This window comes from Lagopus muta, chromosome 4 (genome assembly GCF_023343835.1).
Source record: "Lagopus muta isolate bLagMut1 chromosome 4, bLagMut1 primary, whole genome shotgun sequence".
Classification (NCBI taxonomy): Eukaryota; Metazoa; Chordata; class Aves; order Galliformes; family Phasianidae; genus Lagopus; species Lagopus muta.
The window spans coordinates 19,915,871-19,933,569 of record NC_064436.1 but is presented as its reverse complement, the minus strand read 5'-3'; the positions used below and the strand labels follow the sequence as shown (position 1 = coordinate 19,933,569).

Genomic DNA, 17,699 nt, shown 5'->3' with positions numbered 1-17,699 from the left:
CAGGTATGTTATGATTAAGAGATGATAAAGGAAACATGAGAAATATTATGGAATTACAGCGAAGCAAGATAGGCTGCTATCCCTTCAAACTGGGTAATGGCATTAACATTTTGTTGTTATTTATGTTCTGATTGTGCAAATGAAAATAAATATCCCATTAAAATATAGTTTTGTACTTTAGCTCAGTTTTCTTTTCTTTTTTGCTGAGTGCCTTCTATGAATTTATTAAACCTTCAGGAGAACCTAGCAGATAGTCATTCATTTATTGATTATTGGCTTTTAGTGGGATGCTATGAAAACTCTGAGAAGCAAAGGAAGTGGGAAGTTTCCCTCCTGCTGGTTTGACCAACTCCCCTATTGCTTTCTCATCTGCAAGAGATTACAATGAATTCAGCAGTGGACAGGCTTTTATGCACTATGAATATATTCAGTCAGAGAAATTTAATTTTCAATAAAGTTGCCCAGATTTTACTCAGTCTTAAGGCTTCAGTGAAAGCATCTTGAGACACAAAGGATATTACTTTTACTATATTCTGTGAACAGTTCCTTTTAATCTCTGATATTATAGTATGAGTCATTATCTTGGTAGCTATGTGAAGAAGATATTCTAACCACTGGCAATAGGTCTGTCTTAAAAAGACTAGAAAATTGGATGATACATCCTAAGTAAGAAGGGGAGGGATTTGTCTTTTTTGAAAAAAACAAAAACCATGTATGTGAAGATAAAATTAACCATCCTTTCATTCTTGAATGATGATGGAGGAGCAATCATAAGAAGTTTACTCCACAACAATAAAAAAACAAAACCACAAAAAACTCCACTCAAAACCAACAACTTTCTATCACTTTCTTGACCCAAGAAAGTGTGAATTGATAAAAAGCAGTGTCTCAGTCTGGCCCTCTGCTCCAACATGTATGTGTATGCGTGTGGCATTTTTTTACTTTGCTAGACTGAGTGATGCTGCCTCCTGGGAAAAATCTTAAAATGGCTTCCAAAAAGTGACTTTACTAAGTACTTTTATTTTCCTGTTTTAAATGTTGTCTTGAAAATTTTGATTGTTTGCTTCTTGTTGCTATTGTCTTGCTTTATAAGGAATAAATGTATATCATATATTTTTTGAAAAGGTACTACCAAGTAGATGCATTTAAAATGCTTTCATTTTGTACAGTACAAATAGTACAAGTAGTAGAAAAAGATGAGGTATTTTTGAAAGCAATTTGAAAGAAAACCAAATTTCATATTTTACTGTGGTTTAGTGTTCCATTTCTAGGAAAAGAAAATTTCAGAGAAATTTTTTTTTGTTTTGTTTTAGGTTTTTTTTTTGTTTTGTTTTGTTTTGTTTTGTTTTCTTTCATTTGAGGGCTGTCTTTGCTCTGAGTATAATGTTAAGGACTCAGTTGTGTCCTAAACCCTCGATCCTCTTTAGCAAGTTCCAGTTAACTGAAAGTCTAATTAGGCTTTTTTAAAACAAGTTTAGTAATCAGTAAACAGAGACAGGATGAAATGTTTCTTTCTATAAGTTTAAGGTGTTTGCTCCTTAATTGCAGATTTAAATTCCCTTAACTTATTGACTTAAACTTCTATGGCCTAGGTTGGTCTTAAGACTAATTTATTTGTTGAATAGTTCAGGTATTGCTAAGAGCAAGGATAGTTGGAAGAAAAGCTGAAACACTGAGATGAACTTAATGATGAAGAGGCTGGAACAGCTCTGTAACAGGCTGCCCAGGGCAGTGGTGGAGCCCTGGAGGTGTTCAAGAAAAGTGTAGATGTGGTACTTAGGAATGTGGGTTATTGGACAACACTGGTGGTAGGTGGGTGCTTGGACTAGATGATCTTAGTAGTCTTTTCCAACTGTAATGATTCTATGATTATTATTATAACTTGTAGCTAAAAAACCAACTGATCCTTCTTGCTATTGCTGCATAAGAGAAGCCCTTTCACATGGAAATAATAATGGTGTTAGTAGATAGCACTGCTACACCCTTCCTAGTCATGGGGTCAAGGCTCATAGATGGTCACTGAATTTAACTGCATACATAATCTGGTATTGCATCTACAACCATGATAGTTGAAATGTCTCACAATTTTTCTAATCAGATATGAGAATCATAGGATCATACTACTATGATTCCATCAAAAGCATTTTTCTCTTCAAAGGATACTGTTTATTTAGAGTTTCTGGCAGGTAGTAATCTTGTGGTAAAAATACCTTTTAGCGGTAGTGGAGTTTTTCTTAACGCAGGTGAAAACCTTTATCTGTCTGTGAAAACAGCAAACCAAATGTCTCACAACCTGGATGTTTTTCACAGAAAATTATCGCCCAAACCTACAGTTCAAAAACTTAAGCAGATACAAACATAAGTGTCCTAAAATAAATTTTTGTACTTTGAATTGTTTCAAAAAGTGACAAATTAAAATGAATTATAGCCCAAACCATTCCATGATTCTCTGATTCTACAGGATTATGAATGTACAAATGAAACTCTACTATTAAAAAAAACACACACACACAAAACAATTCATAACACCCTCCCCACATGTACATACAAAGCAAATCAAAACAAAATGGATGCAAAAATCCCAGATGGGATAACTGTTCTTTCCCATGCAATCTTCTATGCGTAGAGCTACAAAAAGGGCTATAAAAAAGAGTTCAGAGTTCTGGGATGTCTAAAATTAAAATGTGAGTCTTCCTTTACTTTCCTGAAGCAGACATGATAAAACAAAATGGGCCTTTTGATTAAATCTCCCATATCCCCTTCAGGCTATTGTTTGAAAAGAATTTCTTTTCATATACATGGCTAGCATGTGGGATTAAATCTGTTATATAAATCTTCTGCTCTTTTAAAACTGATACGGATGGTGGATGTTGATAAAATGTTTGTTGTCTCACTAAATTGTTCGGATAATTTGATTTTGTCAAGCAGGATTTGTAGTGATAGCAATATGTGTAGAGCTAGCATTTGCAGGCTGAAGAAACTAATTTCTTGTGTTTGACTTGTGTTCAGTGGTATATAATGGATTTTTTTACAGATGATTCTGGCAGAGAAAAGACTCTTCATCACCATCGCTATACAGCATGCACTATTTTCTTTAAATGAATGACAGAGATAAGGAAATCCTGGGCTAACATGTATATTTCAGGTGCGTTCTGGCAACGCCCTAATGAGTATCAGTATCCCAGAGGGAAGAGTCTGTGTTCCCTGCTGTTAAACAGTGTTTTTGACACATCTCTTGTTTCTTTCTGGGGTTCTATACGTGATGCCCAAGAAAGCAAGGCAAAGAGCAGTGGAGCCTGGAGATGAGGGGACAAGGACAACGGGTAAAATCAGCTGCCATTCTGAACAAAAAGAAAAATAAAAACTGGAGAGAATCAAAATCCAAGGGAAGGACAAAATGGAAAAAGAGAAATCAATAAGAAGAAAGGAAACAGGAGATTGGAAGGGGAATACTGGAGATAAATGGAAGTTGAAGCAAAGTGGTTTATGGAGGTTGAGTGAAAGGACTGGAAAAAGAACTGCCTGTGCCTGCAGATTAACGCTTGTCTAACAATGCATTTTGTCTGTATTCCATTGGGACACCTAAAAATACGGCTGTTTTACCTGTGTTTAGACTCTGGCAGGATTTTCTGCAGCCTCCATTACCACAGACTTTAGATGCCTTACACGTTTCCAAACTTCAGCCCAATGTAATGAAAGAGTTTGACTTGCAGACTGCTGAAATGGTTGCTTTTGTGAAATGTGGCAAAGTATTTAGTTGGGTGAACTTTTTAAATTCTGAACTGATGCAATTTCCACTTAGGGAAAAAAAAAAGTCATCTCAAGCTCTATGTTTATGTTTTTCCCTTGATTCAGGACCAAAATACATATTAAAATTTCTTGTGGCTGTACAGTGCATGCTGACTTCTTGGCATACTGTTCATTTTCTACTGTCTCTTTACAAGCGGTCAAGCCTTAGGGTCAGAAAATCGCAGTTTGATACCCTGGCCAGAAAATAGCATATTTCACTTAAAGACTTTCTTTATCCAGGTACATCTCCCTTATCCCAAATGCCATCAATCTTCAGCAATCAACTGTATTCTTTTCTGCTGTCATGTCTTATCTGAAAAGAGCAAACTGTTCTTTCTTAAGTGAAGTGCAACCTGGTATTCCAGGTTTACGTGACTGACAAATTCATATTGATATGCTAATTAATTCGTGTTGTCACCTTTCTGCCAGCCTCTTTCTTGCCAGAATGTTCTCTGTCCCACAGGCTTTGTGTTTTTCAAGACTCTTCACTAGTATGATTTACCAGCTAATTCAGAAACCATCTCCCACCCCAGAGAACTGAAAGAATCTTTTTTTGGCAGAATGAGCTCTGCATCTTTTGTCTGTGATGGAACTATATACTGCCAGATAGATGTAAAATGTATCATTAGAAATAATTACCAACGTTAGCTCAAAATCCTGTGGAAATTTGCCCTAGTGTATGCATATCTTTTTAAGCTTGTTTATCTTTACTACTGACTTCACTAGCCATCAGTCAAGTGGAAACCCTTTCTGTTTTATGATGTTAAGTTTGGAAAGTGCAAAAATCCAAAAACTATATAGGGTATTTCTTGGTCATCACAAAATTGTAGAACTACATTTAGAGATAAAATTCTTCAACTTTTAAGAGAAAGGAAAAAATGAAGTAAAATACTCTCTTGAATTCCCATTGCAGTGAAGATGGTTTTCATTAGTCACTGAGAGTTTTATATAGAGTAATGTCCCTACTATTTTTTCATCTAATCAAAGAGGCTTCTGTAGTTCCAGGTGAGTAGGAAGTTTACTGTTGGTCCTTAAACAGTACCAGCTCTCATTTTTTTCCAGTGTTTAACTGTCTTTAATCCTTATGTTACAGTAAATGCATATGGTATCCTAAGAGTTTTTGACCTCTTGTTCTACATATCGTTATTTTTTATTTTTATGCATATTTATTTCTTTGATTTCTTTTATTCTTGTGGATTCTTACATGTTGGTTAGTTGTTCCCAGGAAAATGCATTGTGTTTAAATCACATTAATTCGAATCACTTCGGACGTATCTGGATGTGATTGGACCACGTCCTGAACCCAAGTGCTAGGAGGGGCTCCAGGATCATGTTGCATATACTCAGGTTATTTCTTTTTAATGACATCCTCTTTGTTGTTGTAAATTGACCCAAGAATAAACATATGTGGTAGCTGTTGGTGGAAGGGTATATTATATCCGTATGACACGAATATTTAATATCTGGTCACAGGTAAGGACTGTACAGTAAAGGAAGGACTTTGAAGGATTTCTGAAACATTTAGATGTAGTAACAGAGAACAACAAAAGAGAAAGCACTGATGTGGCCGTTCTGTTAAATACCAGAGAAGAATTAAAGAAATCACGTTTAAAAACGATTACTCTTTTGGGAAATTATAATTTTAGAATAGGAGAAGACATTTTACCATAAAAGCTGATCAGTTTTTCACCAACTCAGATTTACGTTGTCCTTTAATATCCCATTAAACCCCAGTATATCTGAGCCAACACCAACAAGCTATTAATAATGACTTACCTTTAGTTTAGACAGGTTTTATATATTGTTATTACTGGGAACCTGCTATGTTCTCAGAATGGAAAGCTCTTATTAACTTAGAAATCCAGGGTAGACTCAGGCTTCTGCATTGAAGAGCAGCTCTTAAAAAAGTTATGCTTGTCCAGAACACAAAAGATTATGTGCTCCAAAATTATTTTTCTTTATTGTGAAAGATCTTTAGTACAAAATTATTCATCAAACATAAGTGCATATTTAGCATGCTGATTTTCCACACCTTTATATATCTTCAAAACAATCTGATTAACTAATCAAACGTAACTGTGAATCAAAACTCCCTTTGAGTATCTCTATAATAATGAAACAGTAAACAGGAACAAATGAAAACATACTTCTTTTGATAATATAAATAGGAAGGACTAGGACAACTTTATCTTGAGAGATAATTGATATGGTTGTTCTTGTGTTAGACTTGAAAGGGGTGAATGGCCAAGCAGACAGGATAGGTCAGGCCTGCTGTAGAAATCTTTGAAGGAGCCACCCCTTGGGGTAAAACACAGATTAGAATAAACAAGACTAAGAAACCACTCTGTTAGAAGATAGGACTTCAGATAGTGAATTCCTATTAGAATTGTTTTTGTTTCAACCACTCAGATGCCTGAGGTCATTTTTTGTTGTTGTTGCACGAGTTGGTAGTTTATATGACTTTATCAGTTTATATTTTCCTTGAATATTAACAGAAAATGGTAGGCATTCCTATAGGATTTTGTAAAAAATAAAAATTGATATAGCATTATAGAAACCACTAGATGTAGAAGATAACTACTGAATAATATAGGTAGGTTTAAGGTTTCCAGAGGAAGATGATCACTGTATGTAAAATGCATAGATCCTGCTTCTAAGGAATATGCAATATGGTGGATGAAAAGCAAATGAAAAGTAGTAAGAAGTTCTCCAATAGATAGGACTATAGATTATAAATGGAGAACTGTATTTTTTGTCTGACAAATTGAGCATCAAAAAAAAAAGAGACAAAACGTACTTCCTCATTGGTATAACTAGGCTTGTTGATTCATTTGATTTTCTAATTTGCCATGTATCTGAAAAACAAAGTCTTGCCGGAAACACCTTGATTGCATAACTAAATGTCATTCTCTTGGGATAAAAAATTTATGCTGGCGCAAGAGAAAACTAAAGACAGCGTTAAGTGACAAGGGAAAAAGAACTAGAATTTACTTTGAAAAGGCAGGAGAGTGTTTAAATTTATGCCTGTCAAAAGTAATCCTTAAATGTCAATACAGTTTCTTTTTTAGAAAGCAATAAATGGAATAGTATAACAATAAGACATCAAACAGTGTAACAAAATACATTCTGTCATGAAAGAAGAATGGTGACATTTTGCTATAGGTATTGTGGGAGTCAATGGAAAATATTGAAGAATACTTGCAAACATTAACAAAAGTTAGTGGATTTAGTTAAGTATGTATCCTTTTGTTCAGGAAAAAGAAAGTATTTGGAAAAAGAAAGTATTTAAAATTCAGTCATGGCATTTGGGTCTCCACTTTGATTTAGAGAGGCTGAGATAGCGCTGTGTTCTTTTTCAGCCCAGCTAGTTCAGTAGAAACTGACAAAGCATGCAAGGAACTTTTTGGGATCAGTCTTTGCATCTGAGCCCAGAGTAAAGCAGAATTATTAATATTTACTTGAAGACAATTATTCAGTCAATCACAAAACTAAACTGAGGTACATAATCATACAACTTGAAAGGCAATGCCACATTTTGGGTAATTAAATGTCTTGAGTTTGTTCTTCTGTTTTTACACCCTGGGGAAGCTCTCCCTAGTCCTTCCTTTGGAGTTGACTTGACTCTCTGTGGGTAAGGAAGCCTGTGAACAAATTGTGCCTTCATAACTCTTACAATGACTTGTGCGTAGTGCCTCCCTAACAGAAGCAGACATCTTCAACTCAGGAGAGCTGAGAAAAGTTAAGGGTGCTTGGCTTTAGGAAGAAGCAGCTAGTGGATAGATAGAAGCACTGAGGGCAGAACTCACTGTGTAGTTACTGTGCATTAAGGCAAGCCTCTATAAAAACAGCAAAATTAATTTTGAAGAAATTAATCTCCACTCTCCTCCCACCCCCAACCAAACTTACTATTTTAGTCAAACCATATTTTAATTAAATGTTATTCAAGCTATTTTTTCTCTATTGAGAAACTGGCAGTATCATCTTCTGTAAATACAATGTTATGGAGATATTTTGGTGGCTGAGTGCTGTCAGAAAGACCAGAAGCAGCTCCTTTGGCTGTTAGTAAGGGCTAACGTGGTGTCTAATTGCCTGTGCTTAGAAATGTATGGTGCAGCTAGGACAGTTACAACATTCAGGATGAAGAATGACCACTTTCCATAAGCTCACCCAGTGTTTGTCTTTTGATGCTATCTGAACACAAATCCTTTAGATTACAGGAAAGTCTTTTCAAATAAGGTTAGGCAAGCTACCTATTAAAACGTTCACTTCTGCAGTAAATTAGAAAAATAAACCACTAAATGATAATGCACAGTAATTATCCAAATGATTTTCCAGCAGAGACTTATGTTGGATGTGTGTAGAAGTCAAAGCATGACACAGGTTAGAGAAAATGCCTCCAGACCGTGTTGTTTATGTATTTACCTCATAATCGCTTCCTTTGAAAGGGTGTTTTGTGAATCAAATAGCTAGTATTTATAAAGCTATTTGGAAAATGTAAGTAGAAACACTGTGCAAATGCTCACTATTATTACTACATATGAATAATTCAATTAAGATCAACTATCATTTAGCTCCCCATGTTTTTGATGGCATGAATTTCCTATAGGCTAATGAGTAGGCCAAAGAAGTTGGGTTTTCTGATGATTAGGAAGAAAAATATATCATTTCCCAACATTATAATTATATACAGAGTCTCCAATGTGAGCTCCAACACTTTATGTATAATAGTTGGTCCTGTGGTTATTATTTGCTCAATAGTGCCTTTTGTATATCATCCCACATCACAGCATTTGAGAATCTTAAATAAGCATTGTGTTTGCAGTGTTGGATTACAGAAGATGATACTTTAAAAAAGATTTTTCAATGTACTGCATTCTGATGGATGTCACCAGCACCACTCTGTTCACAGCTCCCATATTTCTCCAGCTAAAAGCTAACAGAGTGCTTCTCAGACTTACCAGCTCATTACAGTAACATTTGATTTCTGTTTGGTATATATAACTGTGCCTTGTACTTTCTTTTATTAGCAGGCAAGTTTGTTTTTCTTTATAAATGTGCAAGTAATCAGATGGCTCTTAGCTACAGCATTTTTTAGCACTCTTGAACTGAATATGTAGCATTACTTTAGCCCTATGGCAAAACCAGACAAAATATTTGTGATTTAGGTGTTTATTCCAAGAGCATTACATGTTGTTTCCCTTCATGGTGTAGCATAGAAGAACAGTAAAAACTGCTCAGCTGTGTGTTTCATTTAGCTACAATGTCAGTAGACACTCGGAGTGTTGTTTTCAGGCTTGTGACAGTGGGCAGAAGATAAATGTGTAGGGTGCAAGGAGCAGTGGCAAGAGGAAAGGCTCTTTGTGTGCACGTGCTAACAAATGTCACGGCTGTCTGAAGTAACTCATCTGCCTTGGTTTCTCTGCTTGTCTTCTGTGTTTTGTCTTATAGGCAGTTTCTGCCTTTGTATCAGAAGCTTGAATGCATGCTTGTCTTTCCATTGCAAATGGTCTAAATATATTTTCAGATTCTTTTGTGTGTCCTGATACTGCCTGTGAAGCAATTCTCCCTCTTGTACTTGGCACAGCTAGCAACATAGGCCTTTTTTTTTTCTTTTTTTTTTTTGACATTTTTAAAGAACTGACCCTTGCTTACTCTCCTTCTGCCTCTGTTGCCTTGTGCTAGAATACAACTGGAAGATGAGACAGAAGGTCTGTATGTTCCAAGCTGATGTAAGCCAGTCACAATGCTTCTAGAAAATCTCTTTGAACTGATTCTTGTGCCATTCATTTACATCTGTTCAGCTCTCTCTCCAGTTCTCCATGCATTGAGATGAAAAGCAGAAAACAGGGATGATGAGATCTGTGCAGTGTCTCAGTGGATTTTTATCTCTGTTTTTCAGTGAAGTTTCATTTTGAATTTGGCTTACTTTAAAAACAAAAAAAAACGAAAAACTGCAAAAGAAAGCTAAGCTCTGTTATTTCTGAACCATAGAGAGATTCACACTGAATTTGTAGGGCTTTATGATTCTGAATTGAATTTACAGAAAATGGCAGGAAATTAAAATAAACTGAAACACCTTTTAGTTGTAAAATTTTTAAATGTGTAGTGAATTAAAAATAGTTTTGGTTCATAAGAAATTATCATTACTTTTTAAGGATTTCTATTGGAACATATATCTTTTCAAAAGTTCTGGAAAAGATCTGCTTTGTTAATTTATCACATATTTCTTATGTCCTTTCTGTATCTAAAGGGGGACTGTACGAAGGAAGGGGACAGACTCTTCAGCAGGCTCTTCTGTGACAGGACAAAGGGAAATGGTTTCACAACAACAACAAAAAAGGGAGATTTAGATAGTACGTGAGGAAGAGTTTTTTACAATAAGGGTGTTGAGACACTGGCACAGTTTGCTCAGAAAGGCAGTGACTGCCCCATCCCTGTTCATTGCAGAAGGTTGCAGATGGCCTTTAAGGGTTCCTTCCAACTTGAAGGATTCTGATTCGTTGATCCTACATCCAGGCAATAAAAGGCAACTTTATCTTCTAACAGTTCCTGATTGCTTTGTCGGTGGGTTTGGCCCATTTCATTTTCTAGATATGAAGATATCCTCCTGGTTAGAGAAAAATTTCATACTTTGCATTTGAAGCCACATGTTATGGGCCAGGTACAGAATAACACAGGATCAAACAGTAGCTGTGTTTCTACTGTTTCCACAGATACTTAATTAGGAAGGAATACAGAGCAGTGAAAATGAGCAGGGAGGCAAGTGCAGAACAGGAGAAACATTATTTTATATTTGGCAACAAATGCAAATGAAATAATGCTGAACTACCAACTATGGCAACCATACACTGTTACATAAATGATTAATACAATTTCCTGTCCTGAAGATAGAGAACACCACTCTGAAACTCTTTTTTCTTCAAGGTGGTGTAACGATGCAAACTGATCATCCTGTTCCTGCTGTGCCACAGTTCTGAGCTGTGAAGTCCGTTGTTGGAGCTGACCCTTATTTCAACAGCAAAGATAATAACAGCTTGTAGTTTGTGAGTGGGGTGGGGGTCTGTGCAAGCTCAAGCTTGCAAAAGCTTGCTGTGTAAGATTTGTCTAGAGAAACAGCTAATGACCAGTGCTGAACACGAGACATAGGAACTTCAGATGAAAGTAATAGCAACAATAAAATACCTTTAGGTAGTTTAAGAAATAAATCAAATTCTAATTCTCTTCCAGTACTGTCATTCTTGTGCTTTGGAAACAGATACCAAAATATGCAGCTCTTGCCGCAGAAGTTATTTCCTTTTTGTAGCTCTCATTCTTTGAGTCAATTGACTAACATATTCTCAGTGAGAAAAGATATGAGAAAGAAACGTGAGAGCCTAAAGCAGCATACAAAGCCAACTGTCTGTCCTGCTCAGGAGCTGGTTCAGCACAGACTGGAAGTGGTTCAGAGGTGTTGTTATTTTGTATGTCTTGCTTCACCTTTGGCAACAATTAGCAGTCTAAACCACACTTTCATAAACAGCGATAGCATTAGATAGAAAAGAAAAATAGCTGCAGTCTCTTGACTTCTGGTTCCTGAAGGCCTTGCTATACTCTTGAGAGTGCAGTGATGTCATGAGATCCTGCTTCTGTTGAGTATCTTTTTTTCATGTAGCTCTTCTGGGACAAACTATAGCAGAAGAATAAATGTCTGCTAATTAGCAGTCAGCTCCTGTTCTGGCAAGAGTAGGGATGACTTTTGATGCTTGTTTCAGCTGAAGCTGTGTTATATATTTAGTTCTGCTCTGGAGTCAAGGAGCGGTGAATGATTCCTAAAGAAATATGTGAATAACAGAGGAGCTGCTGGGAAAACAGATCAGCATCTAGTGAGCAACTTGATGTTTGAGAAGAAGGACAAGAAAAGTAATGATCTATCTGAGGCAAGAGTAGAGTGGCCCAGAATTTGTTGATTATATGAATCTATGAGCCCAGATTTGTACTGAAAACATTGCCATTTAATTACTCACTGACCTTGGGCAGTCATTTCTCTTTGATGCTTTTATTTGCAAAATTCATTGCAGTCTATGCTGTGTATCAAAGCTGGACCACCACGAAAAATACATCAGTGCTATTTTGTTGAAAGAGACATCTTCTTTTACTATCTTGATTTCCATTCAAAGAAGGGCATGGCAGCCATTCTTTCTTTTTGATGCTGTGAAAGTTTAACATTATTGAACTTTTGGGTGTATTCTGCATCTGCAGCTGAATTTTAGTTATTTTTGAAGGTACACCAAGCAATTGGCCAGGGGGGTTTGTAAAGAAAGCATGTGCTTAATGTCTGTCATGGCCTACAGTGCCTTAAATTATATTGCTCTGATACTGAATTGGCTAGAATTACAAGTATTTTCAGTACCAAAAGGCACTGCAATTCTTTTTATATCCATTATTTTATCTACTTCTACAGTTGGGAAGACTCTGAGACTCCTACTATAATACACTCAAAATTACTGCCAGTGGGCTTTTGAAGACCTTCTGTACCTTTTTGTGTCACTGTCCCAAGAAAAACAGCTCTGTTATGACAGAACGTGATTTGTATCAGATGTAAATGTGATTTGTGGTTAGAAAGAAATCTAAATAGTAGGGAGTGTGAAAAGGTAACTTTAACAGATATGAGCAGTGTATTGTAATTCATGTCTGCAGGAATTATATGATTCCCACACAACATAGGAGAAATATTATTTTCTACTTGGATCTTCAGCTCAGAATTTTAATGTTAGATATAATGTCTCATAAATACTCTTTTCTGATAATTCAGTAGCAGGTCTTATGTATTTCCATCATAGAATCAATAGGGTTGGAAAAGATCTCTAACATCATCTTGTCCAGCTGTCAATCCATCACCATCAATATTGCCCATTAAACCATGTCCCTAAGTACCACATCTACATGTTTCCTGAATGCCAGGGACAGTGACTCTACCACATCCCTGTGCAGCTTGTTCCAGTGCCTGACAATTCTTTTGGATATGACATTTTTTTCTAATATCCAACCTGAACTTCTCCTGCCACAACTTGAGGCCATTACCTCTCATTATAACGCTGGTTATATGGGAGAAGAGGCTGACCCCCACCTCACCATATCCTCCTTTCAGGGAATTGTAGGGAGCAATCAGGTCTCCACTAAGCCTCTTCTTCTCAAGATTAAACAATCCAAGTTTTCTCAGCTGCTCCTCATAAGACCTGTGCTCCAAACTCTTCACAGCTTTGTTACTTTCCTCGGTACATGCTCCAGGGCCTTGATGTCTTTCTTGTAGTGAAGTGAACTGAATACAGTATTTGAGGGGAGAAAATTGTTATTACTGCTGACTGTCCATGTAATAGTCAGCTGGCTAACAGTCCCGATCTACAAAGTGTGAAACTGCTGTGAAATACAGTATCTTGCTGAGTGCTGTAGCTCCTGATGTGTTTCTGGACCATGATGCTGCTCTGAATTTGGCAGACCTCTGTTGCAGTTGGGCCACTGACTACTAAACAACTGAAGAGGAAGCAAAACTGGAAGACAGTAGGTTTACAGCCTAGAGATGAGAATATTTGTCTGAATCTGGGAATGATCTGTGTTCATATGCTTACCTCAGTGCTCATCTCTGTACTTTATTCAATGACTTATTAAATGTGTATCACAGAAGCAAGTGTTGCCTGGAAGGGAAGATGTTGCAAATGCAGTAGATTATTGACTTGCATGCTTTGGTGGTCATGGTTGGTTTGCCTTTGACATAGAGAGTATGTTTTGGTAGTCAAGCAATACCCCTTCTGAAGTGATTATTACCTAAGTCTGGAATGCAATTAACTGAATAGGAAGAAAAACAGCTGTTAAGATTTAATTAAACAAGTTGTTGCATGCATATTTCTGCACACAACTGAAGACTGAACTGGCATTGAAGGTGATGTGAATGCAAAGAAACATGCAAAGTTCATGAAGAAAATACCTTGTTTTCTGACATTGCATCTTATTTTGTTGTTAACAGTTACTGTATATGATAACTAGCTTGAAGAGAAATTGGAATTTGAGGAGTGGCTTTGGGAACCCCCTTCATAAAATAACTGTCATGTTTTTCTGCAGTGCTTCTGATGTCTAAAAGAATTAATTTCTTGTTAGAACTCACTATCTTGTAAGTCAAGAAAGCCTTTGTTAGGTGGTGGTTGGGTGTTTTTTTTTTTTTTATAGCTTTTTAGTCTTTTTTTTCCCCCCAGTAGCTAATTGCATTATATTTGTTTTCCAGTTCTGAAAAGCCTTATGTATTCTCTCTGCTCAGATATAATGACCTTGGTTCGGCCTTCGAGTGAGCATAAAGAAGTGTATTCACTAAAGACACCATGCTCATCAGAGCCATGGTAACTTGTGATTTGTCTATTACATGTTTTAGAGTCACAGGTGTTCAAACTACAAAAACATAGGAAAATATTTACTGTCTGTATCTTGCTAGAGCTGGGATTCTTCTTCAGACTTTGAAAAGCAGCCTGAAAAAAAGAAAAGCTTAACACCTTCCTAAAGTCTTTAATTGCATCAAGAACTCTGTACCTCATTCTCAGAGCACTGAGATTTTCTCTGACAACCACATTAGGCAACAGATCGGGAATTTAGATTACTTTGATTCTTGTAATTTGGAATTATTAGATTTTTAGATTTTTTTTCCTCATGGGACATCTGCTGCCTTGCATCATTTGGACTCTTACTTCTCTCTAGGGGAATTCAGAGGTGATCTGGCAAGTGAAACTGCAGTTCTTGTATCCGGTGTCAAGTAGACTCCCATGGCAGATATGTTGTTGTCCTTGAAGAAAAAGCTTGTTGCTCTGACATCTTATAGAAGACCAGCAGCCACTTCTGGCATGTCACATATTTCTTGCTGTTGAGGCATGACATCCATTCTGCAACAACAAAAATATTGTTCATTAAATTATAGAAGTGTAAACATATTAATTCTTAAATATTTAAGTGCAGAATGATATATGTAAAATTATTACAAGAGCTGCCAGTAGCAAACATCTTTTGTGGCTTCATTGTTCTCCTTTTACTGCTTTGAGAAGAAGCATTTCTGGCTTTGAAAATATTTGAACATTAATGCCATACCATGGCCTCTCCTGAGGTCCATGCAAATGAGTGGGATGCAAGTAGACATTTCCCTGAGATACTGAGGAGCTCAGGTCTGACCAAAGAGCTTCAGGATGCACTATAAATAGTGAAGAGCAGCACCAATCACCTCCTATTTACAAAATGGATGCTAGTTTCTGGATATGTAGAGCAGCTTCTTGTGGCAAATGGTGAGCTTGTGTGTTACTGAGAAATGACTTACTGTGATGCAAAGTCCAACAACTTCATGAATACGTGGGACAAGGATGATTTATGTTTCATAAACTCTTCACTATAAATTCATTGGCATTCAGATTCTGCAGTGGAGAAGCAGGTAGAAATCCTCGCATGCTTTTTTTACTGTGAATACAGGAGCCATTTACTTTCAGTGGAGAGGATTTACTGTTATTGAAAAGGTATGACAAAGAGAAATGTTGTATTCAGTCAAATTACAGAGATTCTAGCAAAATGCTAGTAGACATCTTTAATCAAAAAGCAATTATACTTTCAGAGGAAAATTTCACAGGAAAGCATGAAAAGAAATGAACTATTTTAGATAAAAGACAATGCCTCATCTCTTGGTATAATGGGTATTTTTTAAAAGTCTGAACAAACGCAAGAACATATAATACATGCATGCTCTCACACACGTGGTTCTCCATGCACAAACATTCCCCTCTTTGCTGGAAAACTGAGTATCCTGATTTCTGGTAATCCAAGCAGAAGGTAGTTTAAATAGCCTTTGCAAAGTCTTTTTGAAAAACATTTATCCAAATTCACATTGAAAGTATTTTCTCACGGTTTAAAATAAAGATTGATCACAGACTACAATTAATCTGGTAAAGACCAAAGCATAAATACAAACCTATTTCTGTTGCCAACTTTTCCTCCCCATCGAATTGATTATGTGGGATCTTATCATTTGATTTCCCATGGGAAGAGAAATTGTGGGGAAAAAAAATTATATGTATGTTGTCTTGTTTTTTGGGACGATATTTTGAGGATATCATGAGAAGAATGCAGCCATAAGGCTGCTTATTCCATCCTAGTGAGTATCTGTGAGTCAGATTTGATGTGCTACATTTTGTTTTGGCTTGCCTAGTAAAAGAAAGGTGCTGTCAAACTGGAAAGTCCAGTGAAAGGTTACCAAATAGTTGGGGAAATGGAGTATGTGACACTGAAGGAGGAGCTGAGATAAATGTTTTTTTGGGGGGGGCGAGGAATATAATTTTTGTCTTCAACTCTGTAGCGTTGTTGCAGATGAGAAAAAACGTCAAGGTCAGTAGCTGACAGGTTGTCCATGGAGACTGCAAAATAAACAAGTTTGTATGTTCATAGCTTTTTTTAACATCTTCCTTAAACCCTCATTCTCTCTATTTTTAGTGCTCTGTAGCACTGCAGCTATTGCTGCTTTGAGATTTAACAAAACAAACAAAAGAAAACCACAGAAAACAAAGCAACAGCAACAAAGGAGAGAACAATAATAAGGCTTCAATTTTGGGAAATAAACAGTTTAAAACTGGGAACAAAAGATAAATGCATTAAGATGCTGACAGTTATCATCTGAAGCAAATGAAATTAAGTGAGAAATGCTTTAATGCTTCATCTGGGTGGAAGTAGCACTGGAGGTCTTTATGTGAGTAATTACAGCAATTGAAGATTTCTGCTGTGCTCGGTATTCATCAGATGTTAATATTTTGGTAATACTTTGTATTGTTAAAATCTAACTAACTGGTAGTACTTTCATTAACACAGTCACAAGAATATTTGAAGGTAGCATTAACTGATATTTTTTAAAGAGCAGTTTACAACATCATCCCAAGTACTCTTTAGCTTTTTGGTGCTTCTTATAATGCTCTGAAGAAAACACCTACAAGCTCACTATCATTAGTTACTTCCTTTTTAAAAAATATCTGCTCCAGGTTTTAATGGCCAAGAGGAACAGTTACAATGAATTTGTCCTTCTGAATATCTCAATCCGCTGATTGCTACCCAGGAATTTATCTTGGGAAGGAGTTAAACTTTCTTACTATGCGTGAGCTCCGTCCACAGCTGCTATCTTGGGGCTGATGACTTTTCTATTGGAAAAACATTCAGTTCAGTTGACTCCAAGGTCAACCACACCCTCTGGTAAACTATTCAAAATGTTTATTCCCTTAATTAGTTTTACTGATGTTAACTGTGAGTAGAAGTAACCTTTCAAAAAAGTCTGTTCCTGTCTTCCAGTCAAAATTGCAGATACAAGAAACCGTAGTATCCTCTCCTATCAGTCAGCTGTGGGATTGTTGGATCTACTAGAATCATTTAATTCCTCTCATTCCATTCTTGCTCTTTTCCCTGCTCGATTAAACAGTTTCTTCTTATTTTCATTCTCAACGCTTTCAGGTAACTTCTAGACCTTTTAAACCTCAGCTTAAACTGAGATCCTGGGTTCTTCTCAATCTTTTAGCCTTATTTCCATCTGTCCCATTGCCTCTTCTACTTACTCACATGCCTGAATTCCTTTGCATTTCCATTAGTTGGTTTCCTCCGCTGTAACATAAAAAAGGAGAGCTTTTTTCTTCAAATTTTGTATTTTCATCCTAGTAACCTGATGTTGCCTGGAGTAACAATTACACAGTTCTGGTACAATCTTTAGACCAGTTATAGTTCTTATTCTTCTGAACCATTGTAGGGGAACTGTTAGATCTGGGCTTGAGCTGGTGATTGAACACCTGGTGAAGGGCTGTTGCTGGCCCAGCGAGCACAGGCAAATTACTTGCACCTGTGCTCCACAGGTGGCCCAAATGGGTGACTCAGAGTGAAGG

The 17,699-nt window shown here is 36.6% G+C and overlaps 2 long non-coding RNA genes across 7 annotated transcripts in view; one reads left to right on the top strand and one right to left on the bottom strand.

The window, feature by feature from the left end:
* The window catches only part of LOC125692101 (uncharacterized), a 208,112-nt gene that overhangs the window by 89,056 nt on the left and 101,357 nt on the right, over positions 1–17,699 (top strand). The gene's annotated exons all lie outside the window — the stretch shown is intronic.
* Positions 14,491–17,591, bottom strand: LOC125692103 (uncharacterized). Of its 3 annotated transcripts, none has more exons than XR_007376463.1 (4): positions 17,379–17,591; positions 15,758–16,199; positions 15,116–15,294; positions 14,491–14,690 (listed from the first exon to the last, which is right to left on the bottom strand). It is a non-coding gene; the product is annotated as an uncharacterized LOC125692103 (long non-coding RNA). The 3 variants fall into 3 exon arrangements; XR_007376461.1 differs by having other exon boundaries at positions 17,383–17,591; XR_007376462.1 differs by having other exon boundaries at positions 15,116–15,252; positions 17,383–17,591.